Source organism: Hemiscyllium ocellatum, chromosome 23, assembly GCF_020745735.1.
Source record: "Hemiscyllium ocellatum isolate sHemOce1 chromosome 23, sHemOce1.pat.X.cur, whole genome shotgun sequence".
Lineage (NCBI taxonomy): Eukaryota > Metazoa > Chordata > Chondrichthyes > Orectolobiformes > Hemiscylliidae > Hemiscyllium > Hemiscyllium ocellatum.
Window position 1 is genome coordinate 10,278,501 of NC_083423.1, and position 16,696 is coordinate 10,295,196.

Below are 16,696 nucleotides of genomic sequence, written 5' to 3' on the forward strand. Positions count from 1 at the left end.
TAAGGAAATGGTTTTGGAGAAGATAATAGGATTGAAGGCAGATACATCCCCAGGGTCTGATAGCTTGCATCCCAGTGTGTGTCAAATTCCAATTAAGAAAGTTACCCTACAAAGAGTGGCTGTATTAGTTATCATCTTTCCAAATTTTATGGACCCTAAAACATTTCCTACAGATTGAAGGGTAGTTAATGCAACTCCTCTATTTTAGAAAGGAGTAAAGATAAAGCTTATAATTATGGACTAGTCAGCCTGACATCAATGGTGGGAAAGTTTTAGAGTCCATTATGAAAAATTTTATAGCTGAGTACTTGGCAAACAGTGACAGGATTGGACAGAGTTAGCATGGATTTGCAAAAGGGTAATCATGCTTGACAAATCTCTGAGGATGTAACTCATAGTGTTGATGAGGGGGAGCCAGTGGATGTGGTTCGTTTAGACTTTCAGAAAGCTTTTGAAAACGTGACTTCCAAGGCATTAGTGTGCACATGGGATTGGGGTAGTGTATTGAAATGGACAGAAAACTGGTTAGCAGACAGGGGAAAAAGAGTAGGAATTAAAGGAGTCTTTTAGGGAATGGCAGGCAATGACTAATTGGTTACCATGAGCAACAGTGTTATGGCCTCAGCTCTTCACAACAGATATTAATGATTTAGATGAGGGAACTTCACAATATATATTAATAATTTAGATGAGAGAACAAAATGTAGTATCTGTATGTTTGTAGATGACACAAATCTGGGTGAGATGCTGAAATATGAGGAGGATGCAGAAATGTTTCAGTGTGATTTGGACAAGTTTAGTGTATGGGCAAATTCATGGCGGATTGAAGTATAATCTGGATAAATGTGAGATTATCCACCTTGGAAGAAAATCAGGAAAGCAGGCTATTATTTGATTGGTGATAGATTGAGATAGAGGGAAGTGCAATGAGGCATGTGTCCTTGTACATCAGTCACTGAAAGTAGACAGTAGATAGTCAAGAACGCAAAAGATGTGTTGGTCTTCATAGTGAGGGGATTCGAGTACAGGAACAGAGATGCTTTGCTACAATTGTGTAGGGCCTTAATTAGACTTGAAATATTGTGTGCATTTTGTTCTTCTTATCTGAAGAAGGATGTTCTTTCCATAGATGAAGTGCAGTGAAGATTTACAGACTGATTCCTGAGATGCCAGCACTGACAGATGAGGAGGGATTGAATTGGCTAGGCTTATATTTGCTAGAGTTAAGAATAATGAGGGAGGATTACATAGGAACCTCTAAAATTCTAACATTACTAGACAGGATCGATTTGGAAGGGCAACTCAGAATCAGTGTCACAGTCTAAGGCTAAACTATTTAGGACTGATATGAGGAGAAATCTCTTCATCCAGAGAGTGGTGACCCTGTGATTCATTACCAAAGAAACCAGTCAAGGCCAAACATTGAATTATTTCAATAAAGAGTTGAATGTAGCACTTGAGGCTAAAGGGATCAAAGTATATGATAGGAATATGCAATTAAGTTGGATGATCAGCCATGATCATAATGAATGGTGCAGCAGGGTCGAAGGGCTGATCAGTCCACTCCTGCTCCTATTTCTTACATTTTCATGGATGAGCTGAAGCCTCTGGTAGTTGAAGGTGGAACATCTTGCCAAGTTTTGCATGAAAGAATTTTTAAAAATTTCTTTTGTGGCAACTTGGCACCATTGCAAACCATCGCTTAATATCAGTCTCTTCAGTGAAGGCTTTGTGCCACTTGCTAAACCAATTCATAGGGCAGTTAAGAGTCAACCATATTGCTGTGGGTCTGGAGTCACATGTAGGCCCGACAAGGCATGATGGCCGATTTCCTTTTACCCAAAATGGGTGGCACAGTAACTTAGTGGTTAGCACTGCTGCCTCACAGCACCGGGGGCCCGGGATCAATTTCGGCCTCGGGCCATGCTGAATTGCCCATAGTGTTCAGGAATGTGTAGGTTAGATGCATTTCTCAGGAGAAATGTAGAGTAAAAAGGTAGGAGAATGGGTCTGGGTGGGATATGTTTTGGAGGGTTGGTGTGGGCTAGTTGGGCCAATTGGCCTATTTCCACACTGTAGAGATTCTATGATTCTCTGAAAATATTAGTAAACTAGATGGGTTACTACAATAATGTCACAGTTACCATCGTTGACATTCACATTCAATTCCAGAGTGGAGAGAGCCTTAGTGATAATGTCACTTGTTAAACCAATACTCTGGGGCTCTGGATACAAATCCTGTCATGACAGATATCAGTAAAAATCTAGGATAAAGTATATAATGTGTTTGTTAATTATTGTAAATCCCATCGGGCCCATGGAGGGAGGAAATCTGCCAAGATCACATGGTCTGGCCAACATGTGCCTCCAGATCCACAACAACATGGTTGACTCTTAACTGCCCACTGGGAAACTAGGATGGACAATAAGTGATGTTCTAGCCAGCACCAGCCAAATCCCATCGATGAATAAGAACAAATAGGTCACCATAGTGGGAATTGAACTTTTGTGCACAGAGCATTAAACTGGGCCTTTGTACTGTAGTCACAGATATTTCTTGAATTGACGTCTGAAGGTCCTAGGAATCCATGTTACTCACTGGGAGCAGTGACAGAGGAAAAGATGTACACATGAGTATGAGGGATAAAGAAATGTTGGTGAAGAGTCATAACCAAAGTCACTTTGTGTGATAGAGAGATTGCGAAGTAACATCGAATAATTATGGCAAATGGAGAGGTGACCTGAGAGAGAACTGTTGACATTTGAGATACAGGAGATAGAACGATGCAGTGTTTGAAACTGATAAGTGTGAATATAAATAAAAAGTAGAAAATATCACCAGCTATTTCAAGATTTCCAAGACTTCCAATTTATTTTGTATGAGCCTGCTGGGTGTAAAATGCGTGCTGTATTTATCCACATGGCAACAGTCATCCAGAGCTGTTCTGTAAATATGAAGTGCTTCAGGACATCTGAGCTGCTTTATAAAGAGATTAGTTAGTTCTTTCTGTACACACCATGGGATCAGAAGCAAAAGAGATGAGCTATTGGAACAGCTGATTTAAATACACACATATCATATTGTCTTGATTATTGTAGCAATCTTACACATCAGACTGAGACAAGATGTTTATAAATATTAAAAGGAACAACTGTGAATCCTTGTGTCCCCATTTTCAGCATCAACACCATCCATTTACGTTTATGGTTATGGAATGGTGACATATGGTTAATGTCACTGGATCCGTAAACTAGAGCCATGAACTAATATTCTGGGGCACTCAAATCTCACCATGGTAGCTTTAAATGTAATTAATAATTTAGATTTATTAATTAATCCGTATTGGAAACCTAGTCTCAGTTATGGCAACTGTGAAGCCATCATACATAGCCTGAAAAGCCAAACTTGTCCAATACAGGCAGCTGAGATCTCCTGGAGAGTGAGCTAAGTGGAGAACGCATCAAAAACGGCTGAACTTTTAAGTTATTCTTTCTTTTTCTAGTTTATATTAAGAAGAACTTTAATTTAACCATCACCTTATTTCTTTATTTCTTTGGCTTATTCTGTGTAGGTAATACTTAATTTTTAAAGTTTGTTTCTTTTACTATTTGTACAGAAGTTTTTTTTTGTCCCTAGATACATTTGTACCTAAGATGGCATCGTTTGTGGTGACACCATACATTTTTCACAGTAATCCTGTACTTGAATGGGTGTGACAATAAAATCTAAATCTAAAATATTGGTCATTCTGCTATAGTGTGACAATTGTGTCCTTCTGAAACCTCGTGCTATAGAAAATCGCGGTATGGAAAACTGTTATAGAAAATCGTGCTGTAGCAGATTACTATACCCACTCACTACAACTTTTGCATTATCCAAACAACATCCACAATTCGTCAACTGTGTTGTGCTGTTAAAATGTGCGTTAGAGCAGAATGACCTGTATAAATCTAAATCTAAGTCTAATGTTCTGCAGGCAACAAAATCGAAGTCCTTACCACAAGTGACTCCAGATCCATTGCAAAGTGGTTGAGTCTTAACTTCCCTTCGAAATCATCTGCTCAGTTGGATCAAACCACTACAGAGAAGTTAGGCAATTAGGATCGGGCAGCAATTGCTGGCCTTTCTAATGAAACCCACACCTTATTGAACAAAAGTGTAATTCGCACATTTGACATTGTGTATCTTCCCAATATACATCACTCATTATCTCACTGTCACTGATATTAACATGTTACAGACATGATGGGGTCTCGCTATGCAGAAAAAATGACTGGCAGATCTTTGCATGATTCCTTTAGACTGGTGGATTGTCCTTCATTCAAAGGCAATGACTGCTTGATTGAGGAACCCAAGCTGAAGTGCAAGTGAGGCTTCCCAGCAAGTGACCATGCAGCTGACCACCTCACCCAATAACCACCACCACCACATGGCCTTATTCACCTGTTGTTTGCTATCCAGCAGCTTCATGCTAATGTGGTAAGGCAGCAGCCTCCACCTCCCCAATGCTGCCAGTCAGTAGACCCTTGGCAATTCCTCAGCCATGGGATGACCTGCACATTCCCCTCACCACAATTGTATGTCTGAGTGGTGCTGGGTATGGCAGACTTTTCCTCATCCAATTACCATTAAACAAGTCTACAGGCAAGAGTCTGTTCGGCAGGGTGGCTCAGTGGTTAGCACTGTTGTCTCACAGCACCAGGGACCCAGCTTTCATCTCCCCCCTCCCCCCACCCCCCCACCCCCACCTAAGACAACTGTGTATGTGGTGTTTGCATATTCTCCCCAAGTGGTTTCCTCTCACAGTCCAACAATGTGCAGGTTAGGTGGATTTACCATGGGAAATGCAGGGTGGGATGCTCTTCGGAGGGTCAGTCTGGGCCTGATGGGACAAATAGCCTGCTCCCATGCTGTACAGCTCCTAGGAACCCCATCGTTTTAATCAAACACCAACTGAAGCTTCAGATTTTCGTTGAGGCAAGGAGTTAATTATTAAAGGGTCAGGGGTAACACCAGCGACTGAGCTAAGGTTGGCAATGATGATAACAGGGTGACCTAGAAACGAGACAGGTATTGGCCTGATGCAGTAGCCATTGTTGTAGCTACCCCCTGTAACTCATTGTCAAAAATGTTGAAAGCATCTGAATCTTTAAGTTCACCATCACAGAGGGAAAGTTGGAACATAAGGCAAGGTAAGAAAGTGACAACTAGTGGGAAAAGTGTTGCTGAAATTTTGTTGCTGTGGAATAGATTTTCTTCAAAACATTCGCTTTCAATCAAATAAAACTTTTTCAATGCAGGTGCTGTCCCTCACAGACTGGAGCTGTCCAGCTTTACACAACAAACAAAAATAAAATAAAGAACACCAGAAGCTGGAGGTCTGAAAGACACAAAAACTGAAATGGCCAGAGAAGCTCAGCTAGATTCAGGTCTGGCAGCATCTGTGGACAGTTTACGTTCTGAAGAAAGACTTAACGCATTAACTCTGTTTTCTCTCCACAGATGCTGAATTTCTCCCTCAATTTCTGTTACAGTTTATTTACACAGCACTCAATGGTCCTACATCCCCAAGATTGTTTTGAGAGGGTGAATTTATAATGCAGTGCTGGAAAAGCACAGCAGGTCAGGCGGGCATCCAAGGAGCAGGAGAATCGACACTTCAGACAAAAGCCCTTCATCAGGAATGAGGCCTCATCGATTCTCCTGCTCCTCGGATGCTGCCTGACCTGCTGTGCTTTTCCAGCACCACACTCTCGACTCTGAGCTCCAGCATCTGCAGTCCTCACTTTCTCCGAATTAGTAATTCATGCGACTTCACTATCCTCCTCCTACCCTCACGAAAATCAGAGCTGGATGGGAAACACAGGCAGAAAACAGATGTCACCGAGCATGGGATTAGTATCAATTTTCTGCTCAGACCTGATCCCAGCAATGAAAACTCCAGCCCCTTCTCAAAACAAAATTACTGTCTGTTGAAAATCGAGCAGTGTGAATCAAGTGAAAACTGGATCATGTTTGACTGTGAGGTTCACCACAGTCAAATAGCCACTGGTATTCCTGATCTCAGCTCACCAGGAAGGCTGTGCATGTCTCCTTGAACTGAACTCTAGAAATTGTCTGCATCTTCCAGACAGAATAATGAGAAGAAAGAGTTAACAATATTTTCAATTCTTTAAATCAAATGATTGCAATGTATAAACTGTGCATAGTCCAACTGTCACTTTGTTTAATTACTGTTTATCATTATAAGATAATAAATCACATCACAAGACAGTTTGAGTCAGTTTAATTGTCCAAAAAAAATTAAAATAAATGTTAAGTGGTGACATTTTATTTCCCTAATGAGAGTGACTGCATAATCTGGGTCTGTCTCAAGAGGTGGGAGAAATAATCATCCAGAGGCTACTGCCTAATATTTAATATTATCTTGTGTTTATTCTGCCTATAATTAGAGGAACAAACAAAAGATTGATGAATTTAGCTCTAGTGTAAATCCGAGGAATCAAGTCTAAGGAGAAAATAAACCATAAGACTCCTGGAATTTTCCAGAAGAAATCGGTCGCCATGGGGATACTTAACCCCAAATTATTCCAGTGTGAGAAAGGCCAAGGATAATGATTGCAGAAACTTAGAGGACGAATGAAATATTTTTAAAGAAATTTTGAGATTGTGCAAAGAGTGAGTTAGATTATGAGATGGGATCATGTTTCTTGATTGTGAACATTGGGAGATAGAAGGGGATGTGGGATGATATATTTGCTAATGTATTAATTAAGATAGGATATTTAATCTCTAATCTAAATAGATGAATTCTAATTACCAAGTGTTGTAAAAGAGAATCAGATAGACATAGGGAGTGCACATTCACTGATAAGTAACCAAACACCACAGTCAATGTTTAAAGAGATTACATTTAACAGTATTACTGGATGTGTGTTCCTCCATAACTAATGTCATCAAGCTCACATTCCTGTCTCACTGCTGACAGCTTCCAGGTGCATACCAGTGAGAATCAAACCTCTTGTTCCAGCTACTCTACTTTCAAACCCAGACTTCCAGCCTCCACCGTGATGCTACTGTTCCATTTATAAGCTAGTGCCACTAGAGGCATTATGAATTAACTTGCTGGACAACCAGTTTCGCCTCCCCTATCCTGCATCCTGGGGAGGGCTGAGAACACGGAGCTCATTAGCACGGGACCTGGGTGAAGGGAGTGTATAGATTCATTTCAAGGGGTGCTCAATAAACATACTAGGGAGAAAAAAAAGCACAGAGAAAGCTGGAGAAACTCAGCCACTCTGCGGAGAAAGAAATAAAAGTTAATGATTCAAACCTGGTATGATTCTTCTTCACAGCTGGAGAGCCTCAATTTGAAGAATCATTCAGACTGGAAACATTAATTACGCTTTGGTTGTAAGTTTACTCGCTGAGCTGGAAGGTTCGTTTTCAGGTGTTCCATCACCATACTAGGTAACATCATCAGTGAGCCTCCGGTGAAGCATTGGTGTTATGGTCCACATTCTACTTATGTGTTTAGGTTTCCTTGGGTTGGTGATGTCATTTCATGTTCCATTTACATAGTATGGGGACGAGACATCTGAAAACAAACCTTTCAGCTCACCGACCAAACTTATATCCAGAACCTCAACCTGAGCTACAAATCTTCTCAAAACTCGTTAATTCTGCTTTTTGCCCCACTGTTTCCATGACTCTGAGATGCCGGTGTTGGACTGGGGTGTACAAAGTTAAAATTCACACAACACCAGGTTATAGTCCAACAGGTTTAACTGGAAGCACACTAGCTTTTGGAGCGCCTCTCCTTCACCTGATCCGAACGCTAGTGCTTCCAATTAAACCTGTTGGATTATAACCTTGTATTGTGTGATTTTTAACTTTGTCTTATTACAGCTAGTTTCAAGGAAACATCAGTATACAAGACCAGTCTAAGTCAACAAGACCATCTTTATCAAAAGGTTTGAAAACTCAAGTTCTTTGTCCCTTGTATGATTCACACCATTATTGATAAATTATCTAGCTTGGAAGAACAATGAAACCAGATACGGGGTTACAAGAGTGAACGCATTTTGAGCAGTGGCTTTAACATACTATCAGAAATAGAAAAATGAATACATATTGTAGAACTGGAAGAATCTCTCAGTCACAAAGCTGGTCCTTTTTATTCTAAAAGCTGGTCCCTTTCTCAAGGTTACTGTGTCCTTGGTTTTTCTCAGAGGGGTAATAAAATGCTCCCAGCTCTGATTAGACTAGTTTGGTACAGAGATTAAAGGCTATTGAGAGGCCTTTTTGTTTATACGTAAACAGATGAAACTTCAGGCCAAAGTGTTCATGTTTTAGAAGTCACCTGTATAATGAAAGGGAAGTCGTCAGCTCTCATTGCTCCAGCAACACATTTTCAGCTCTGATCTCCAGCATCTGCCGACCTCACTTTCTCCTCTCATTGAGCAGTTCAGTTCAGAACCACAAAGGAGTTCAGCTGTGTGGAAACAGGTTGCAAAATGCTCTCTCTCCTTCTGCCCTTCTAACTTCAACCTGTAAGCATTTGTTCCATTTTTAACTGTTTCTTTAAGGGGGTTTGCTTACTGTGCCCGTTGCATATATTCGGAACAGCATAATGAAGTCTAGGTTGATAGTTCTATTTTATTCTGTTCTTTGTGTTTCATTGTGTAATTTTGTAAATAAATTTCTGTCTGTTTTAAAACCTAATAATCAATCTAGCTAATTTACTCTGGATAATTTTCACTGTACACTTACCAAAACAAATTGCAAAGTTACGGTCTGGGCTGCCTGCTCAAGAATGCATTGAGTGGTCTGACCTAATCTATTACACACACTCTATATCTCTCTTTTTTCTTCTGTCTTTATTTCTCCCTCTTTTTCTTTCTCTCTCTCTCCCTGTTTTCTTCCAAGTTCTCCAAAGACAATGATGAATGATAAAGAATAGTGGAAGCAAAGTCCTTTAGGCTCAGGCAGATCAGTTCTTGTAAAGTAAGAGCGTTATCAGAAGTAGCTGAGAGGCTAGACTAATTGGAACGTTTTGAATGGCACAGTGGGCTGGAGAGCTGAATGGTCTACACCTGCTCCAAATGTATATGTTCCTATGTTCAGCGAGTGAGCTATCTTTTAAAAGAAATGTGACATAGCTACAAACTAAAAAAAATTATAATTTTTGTTTCGGCCAACTGAAGAACATGAAAGGAGATGAGCTGATTCACCACTCCTGACCAAGTCCTGACAATTGTGAATAATTAGGTTAATTAGATCTGTATCTGCTCTGTGTATGATGAAAATGATGATTTCATGCACAGTCCCATCATTTAATCGTTTGCATAAAATTACATATTTAAGTGAATGTGTTGTATAATCTGTATGAGAGCAATAAATTCTAATGGACATTCAGGTAATGAAGGAAGATGCTGTGATCTCCATTTGTCCATTTTCCAGCAGACGACTAACATCCTATACTGAAAAAAATAGCTTCCATTGACTTCACTTTCAGGGCTGCACTGAAAATATTGTCCCTATAATATTTACCACTGGCTGTGAATGATCTACCCTGTTGTTCTCATTTGCTGGGAGTTTCAGCTTCCTAAGGGTTGGGTATAACATTGTGGTTATGTTAGCTATTGAGAAAGCCTGGAGTAATAAATACTGAAGTATAAGTTCAAACCTCATCAGACCAATTCCAGAATTTATTTTAGCTTAATTAAATAGATCTGAAATTTAAAAATTATGTATGTAAGAGCTGTCATGGAACGAGGTTGTCTTCAAAGCTTCATCTGGTTGAGTAAAATATGTTGGGGTTGGTCAAAAATGTGCAATCTTTGCCTTGTCTGGTCTGATGTGACTCCAATTCTACAATGATGTAGTTGACTCTGAACTGCCCTCTGCAATGACCAAGCAAATGAGTCATCTATATAAACATCACCAGGAGAAAAAATGTAATGTTTGATATTTGTGGGTGGATTCTGCCACCATTTCTCTGCCTTTGACTGGGTCAAAGTCTCAATTAGTTTCTGATAGTAGAGAAACAACCACTAATGAATCGAATTAGAAGAATCTCTTAACTTAACAAGATGAAATTTATTGTATGGTAAGTATTAGGTACAAGTTACCTTGTCTAAGCGAAACTGTGAGCTCTTGTGGTGCCATGGTAGTGTCCCTACCTCTGAGCTAGATGACTGGGCTCAAATCCCATCTATCGTGAAGGATTTCAGGAGTATGTCCGTGCATGTTGATTAAAATCACTACAATAGCTAGCTCGACGTTGTTAGTAAGACTTTTGGGAGATATAGATGACATATTTGTCTACTTTGAGGTCCAGAGCTATTTTTCTGATTTCTTTATGGGGTTTGACTATAAATCATCATCAGATTGTGATTGGGTGTATGCAGTCTCTATTATTGGTCCTTTCACAACCATTAGCATATAAACTATAATCCACATAGAGTGCAATGGTTCAGGAAAGCTCATTGTTACCTTTTCAGGAGCAATTAAGGATAGGAAATGGTGCCCGTATTCCAAGTAAAGAAAGGAATGCATCTTTCCCCTTTGATCTTTCATGTCATACACCATAATATTATCTATAATAATCCAGGAATGTGTAAGTGTCCCAGGGGCCCATGTTAACAGCTGAACTGGAAAGTCAGATTATATGTAACCCAATACCACCCTAAGGCAGTCTGCCAACTAACAGTAGCATGGTCAGTTAAATTAAAGATAAGGAGCTCAAAACTTTCCCAGCGTCTGATCATTCCTAACATCTGGGAACCAAATGGTATTGAGAAGACATGGCATGGTGGCAGAAGTGGGAGCTGTTGAATGGACAAGGTTTATGTGTACAGGATTCAATTATGAAAACCTGGAGCCCAGCAAATGCTGATGATGAAGCCAAGACCAAAACTGGTAAGCCAGGGGAGATAAAAAGAGAGTCCATGTGTGACCTATCTGAGCTGTAAAATCAGAAAAGATCATCAATAACAATAACAGAAACATCACTATCCAGGGAAACATAAGTCGCAAAAGAAAGTATGACTCCTGCAGTACCCGGAACAACATGCAGAGCATCACCGATGAGCATGCACTGAATACTACAAATGGCAAATCCACAAAATGAAGAAGAATATCTGACCACCTAAACCATGCCAATTTCTAGAGGTGAAAGAGGAACTTAGTGTAGTTCCAAAATAAAATTGATAAATTTCTGTACAATATTAATCACTGAAATAGTTATAGTGATACGGGAGTTGTGTTTGAAAGAAAGATGGCTGTTATTTCATGTTATATTATCTGTAAGGAGCCAGGTACTAATGGTGTGAGTAATTCTTCTGGGGGCCAAATTCACAGCTGCACCAAACAGGCAGTTTTGTGTGAAACACAATACCAGCCTAAGGTGACCTGCTAACTAGGCAGGATGAGAATATAGATTAAAGATCAAGAACGCAAATGTTTTCAAACATATTGTGTGATTATTTATAACACCTGGGAGGCAAAAGACAACCAGAAGGTGGAAAGATGCTAATATTATTATTTCACTGACCAGGGAATTAGACAAATGCTGTTAGGCATGCATTCAAATCCCACATGGCAGTATTTAAACTCACTTAATTAAATGTGGAATGTGAAGCCAGTTACAATAATGGTGACCATGAAACTATCATCGATTATTGTGAGAAAACTCCTTTACGGAAGGTTTCTGACATCAGACATGGTATGGCTCATTTGCAACTCCAGACGCACAGCAATCTTAGCTGCCTTCTGAAATGTCTCAGTTCAAATGCAATCAGAGATCAGAGATCAGAGATCACTGACATCCTCTGGACGAATTAGAGAAATCTGGACGTTTTGCCAGCAAATTTTAAGTCAGTCACTGGATGAAGGTGTCGCTGGCTGGACCAGCATTTATTGCCCATCCTTGGTGCTCAGAGGGCAGTGATAGTCAGCCACATTGCTTTGGATTGAGTCACATGTAGGCCAGACCAGGTAAGGATGGCAGATTCCTTCCCTAAAGGACATTAGTGAACCAGATGGAGTTTTCTGATAACCAACAGTGGTTTCGTGGGATCATTAGATTCTTAATTCCAGATTTTTATTGAACTAAAATTTCACCATCAGCTGCAGTGGGATTTGTGATGTTGCTGTCACTTTAAAAGTTATTTTTTTCCTGTTTTTGTTGAGAGGTTGTAAGGCAGAGGTAACCAAAATGGCTACTGACGATGACTTGAGTGAATAACTCGTGAGGCCTTGGGTTTTTTTTTAAAGTTGGTACAATGGAAGCAGCCTGGGTGTGGCCAGCCCTCCCTGACCAGGCTTTCCAGTTTTAGCTTTAAGAAGCATAAGAAGACAGTGGGGTCTCAAAAGAGTTAGAAGCTTCAGTGAATAATTCCTAACTGGTGTTCTCTCTGAACCTTCTCTTGATAGTTTTTCCTCCTGGATTAGACAATTGCATGCGAGAATCTGTGTCCGAATTTGCCTTTTTGCCACAGGGTGTGTTTATGCGACATTACTATACTGGAATTGTTAATTAGTAATCGATACTGTATCTATTATTCGGTTAAGTTTTCCAACAGTTTAGTGACTTTAAATTCCTCTTTGTTTTCTTTGTATTTTAACTATAGTGTCTAAATAAATTCTGTTTTGCTTAACATCAAGTAGTTTGACCAATCACATTGCATCTGGAACATGACACTTCTCATCTACTTTTAAAATAAGAAAAGTTGGGGTCTAGGCAACCTTCTTAACATACTTCGAGGGGGTCTGGTCTGGTCTGTAAAGATTTGAAGCTGGTCCTCAGAACATTACCTGGGCCTCTGTATCAATAGTCTAGCTATAATACCACTAGGCAATCACCTTCCCTATCATGTATCTTTCTATAACCAAGATTAGATCAGCCTGTCCTAAGTGCACAGTAACATTCAGTATCAAATTTAAATGGACATAGTACGATGATTGAAACTTATTTTATGTCCTATGCTTTCAACCAGAAAGTTTGTTAAATGTTTCTATTCCACAGTTTCACTTGCTGGGCATATGAAAACCCGTAGGAGAAAGTGAGATGCTGGAGATCAGAGTTGAAAAGTATGGCACTGGAAAAGCACAACAAGTCAGACAGCATCTGAGGAGCAGGAGGACTGGCACTTTGGGCATAAGCCCTTCATCAGGAATGTCGATATCAAAACCCTTAAACATATTTCAGGTGTAGAATGATGGTTGGCATGATAGGTAATACATGGTATGTTTTTAAAGTTTAATGGGTACTTCTGTTTTTGCTGCTGTCTGATGGTGAATTGAGGGTCACTGGTCATTTCAACAACTAGGTCTTTTGGTTGGCTGTGAACAATCACTGTTACAGTACAAGATAGATCTTAATTAAGGACCACGCCAGCAAGCTGCTGCTGTGACATTTTGCAGGACACATTGTGTCACCTAACCCACTTAAGCACAGATGTACACATTGCATTTCTTAAATGATGAAACTATTTGAAAACCCATTTTGAGACATACTTCTCAAGGTCAGGCCAATGACTTGTTCATGTTCTCATGGCATATTTGACCTTGAGTATCACATGCTGGGTGAATTCCTTCTTCTTCCATTCTTATTTTAAACTAACACCAAATTCCCTTCCTGTTTTCGAGTAATATCACAAGTTAACAAATGTTATGGCTTTTAGCTTGAAGCCAGCTTTATGCAGTTGCATTGCCAGAGACTCATTTCTGTTTGTTATTCGCTGTGTGTGGTTTGCTCTGTGTGGAAGTGTCTTAAACTGACACATCATGTTGGGGTACAGTTCCTTTAATCTGTGCGATCCCTTGCACAGTTATAAGATAAGCATCACCATTAACTTATTTTTGAGATGAAAAATAAGGCCAGCTCCTAATGTGTGTCCAGCCCTAAATATGGATTTATTCAGTAACTAATATGATATGGAGTTGCCTGTGTTGGACAGGGCTGCATAAAGTCAAGGACCACGTGACACCCGGTTATTGTCCAAAAGGTTTATTAAGACATGTGGCAGGGTGGAGGGGGGTGGTGTTGACTTAGTCATTGGGTATATGTTTTAGTATCTAAAATTTGGGTTGGCTAATAGATTCAGATAGCTAAAATGCCACGATCTATGGAAATTAAAATTGATCCTTTTTTTGAGATTTGTAGCTCAGGTTGAGGTTCTGGATGTAGGTTATCTCAATGAGCTGGAAGGTTCATTTCCAGACGTTTCGTCACTGTACTAGGTAACATCTTCTGTGGGCCTCCAGACAAAACACTGTACATGATTCCTGCTTTCTATTTATATGTTTGGGTTTTGTTTTGGGTTTGTGATGTCATTTCCTGTGCTGATGTCATTTCCTGTTCTTTTTCTCAGACCCCCATCTACCACCCACTGAGAAAAGGCATCAGCAACCCAAAGGAACCCAAACATATAAAAAGAAAGCAGGAATCATGTACAGTGCTTCACCTGGAGGCCTACTGAAGGTGTTACCTAGTAGGGTGACGAAATGTCTGGAAATGAACCTTCCAGCTCAGCGAACATCCTAAAATTGATCCTTTTAAATTTCTTCCTTTTGTGTATCGACATTTGGACAGCTCTGAGAAACAAATGCAAATGCAACACTCAATGTTCCAAGTACACTCATGATAAACTCAGGTCTGCAATTTCCCAGTGCTTTCATAGAGTCCTAGAGCCATAGAGATGTACAGCATGGAAACAGATCCTTCGGTCCAACCCGTCCATGCTCACCAGATACCCCAACCCAGTCTAGTCCCATTTGCCAGCACTTGGCCCATATCCCTCCAAACCCTTCCTATTCATATACCCTCTTAAATGTTGCAATTGTACCAGCCTCTGGCATCTCATTCCATACCCGTACCATCCTCTGCGTGAAAAAGTTGCCCTTTTATATGCCCTCTAGTTCTGAACTCCCCAACCGCAGGGAAAAGACTTTGTCCACTTACCCTATCCATGCTCCTCATAATTTTCTAAACCTCTATAAGATCACCCCCCAGCCTCCGACCCTCCGGGGAAAACAGCCCCAGCCTGTTCGGCCTTTCACCATAGCACAAATCCTCCAACCCTGGCAACATCCTTGTAAATCTTTTCTGAACCCTTTCAAGTTTCACAGCATCTTTCCGATAGGAAGGAGACCAGAATTGCACAAAATATTCCAACAGTGGCCTAACCAATGTCCTGTACAGTCGCAACATGACCTCCCAACTCCTGTACTCAATACTCTGACCAATAAAGGAAAGCATACCAAATGCCTTCTTCACTATCCTATCTATCTCAGCCAATGTTTTTTTTTTCTGAGATTGCATTTGAAGAAATATTGTTAAGCTTTCCAAGAAAATTGAATTTATTATGTTTAGCTTGGCTTATCGTAATTAAAAATCAGGGTTTGGCATTTGAAACTCAGTTTGTGGATATCCAGTTCTCAGATGGAAGTCTGATTCAGAATGCATCCATTTTCAATTTTGTTTTGGACATGTCAAGAACACCCTCTGAAAAATGAGCAAGTTGTTGCATCACTTGAAAAATATTTCTATGGCGAAAAAAACAGTGTAAGTGGGATCATCCGCAAACATTATGCAGAGTGACCATAGAATCATAGAGTCATAGAGATGTACAGCATGGAAACAGAACCTTCGGTCCAACTCATCCATGCCGACCAGATATCCCAACCCAGTCTAGTCCCACCTGCCAGCACCCGGCCCATATCCCTCCAAACCCTTCCTATTCATTTACCCATCCAAATGCCTCTTAAATGTTGCAATTTTACCAGCCTCCACCACTTCCTCTGGCAGCTCATTCCATACACATATCATCCTCTGCGTGAAAAGGTTGCCCCTTAGGTCTCTTTTATATCTTTCCCCTCTCACCCTAAACCTATACCCTCTAGTTCTGGACACCTGCACCCCAGGGAAAATAATTTGTCCATTTATCCTATCCATGCCCCTCATAATTTTCTAAACCTCTATAGGGTCACCCCTCAGCCTCCGATGCTCCAGAGAAAACAGCCCTAGCCTGTTCAGCCTCTCCCTGTAGCTCAAATCCTCCAACCCTGGCAACATCCTTGTAAATCTTTTCTGAACCCTTTCAAGTTTCACAACATTGTTCCGATAGGAAGGAGACCAGAATTGCATGCAATATTCCAACAGTGGCCTAACCAATGTCCTGTACAGTCACAACATGACGTCCCAACTCCTGTACTCAATACTCTGACTAATAAAAGAAAACATACAAAATGCCTTCTTCTCCATCCTATCTACCTGTGACCCTACTTTCAAGGAACTATGAACCTGCATGCCAAGGTCTCTTTGTTCAGCAACACTCTCGAGGCCCTCACTATTAAGTGTATAAGTCCTACTAAGATTTGCTTTCCCAAAATGCAGCACCTTGCATTTATCTGAATGAAACTCCATTTGCCACTTCTCGGCCCATTAGCCCATCTGGTCAAGATCCTGCTGTAATCTGAGGTAACCCTCTTCGCTGTCCACTACACATCCAATTTTGGTGACATCTGCAAACTTACTAACTGTACCTGTTATGCCCGCATCCAAATCATTTATGTAAGTGACAAAAAGTTGAGGGCCCAGCAGCGATCCTTGTGGCACTCCACTGGTCACAGGCCTCAAGTCTAAAAAGCAACCCTCCACCACCACCCTCTGTCTTCTACCTTTGAGCC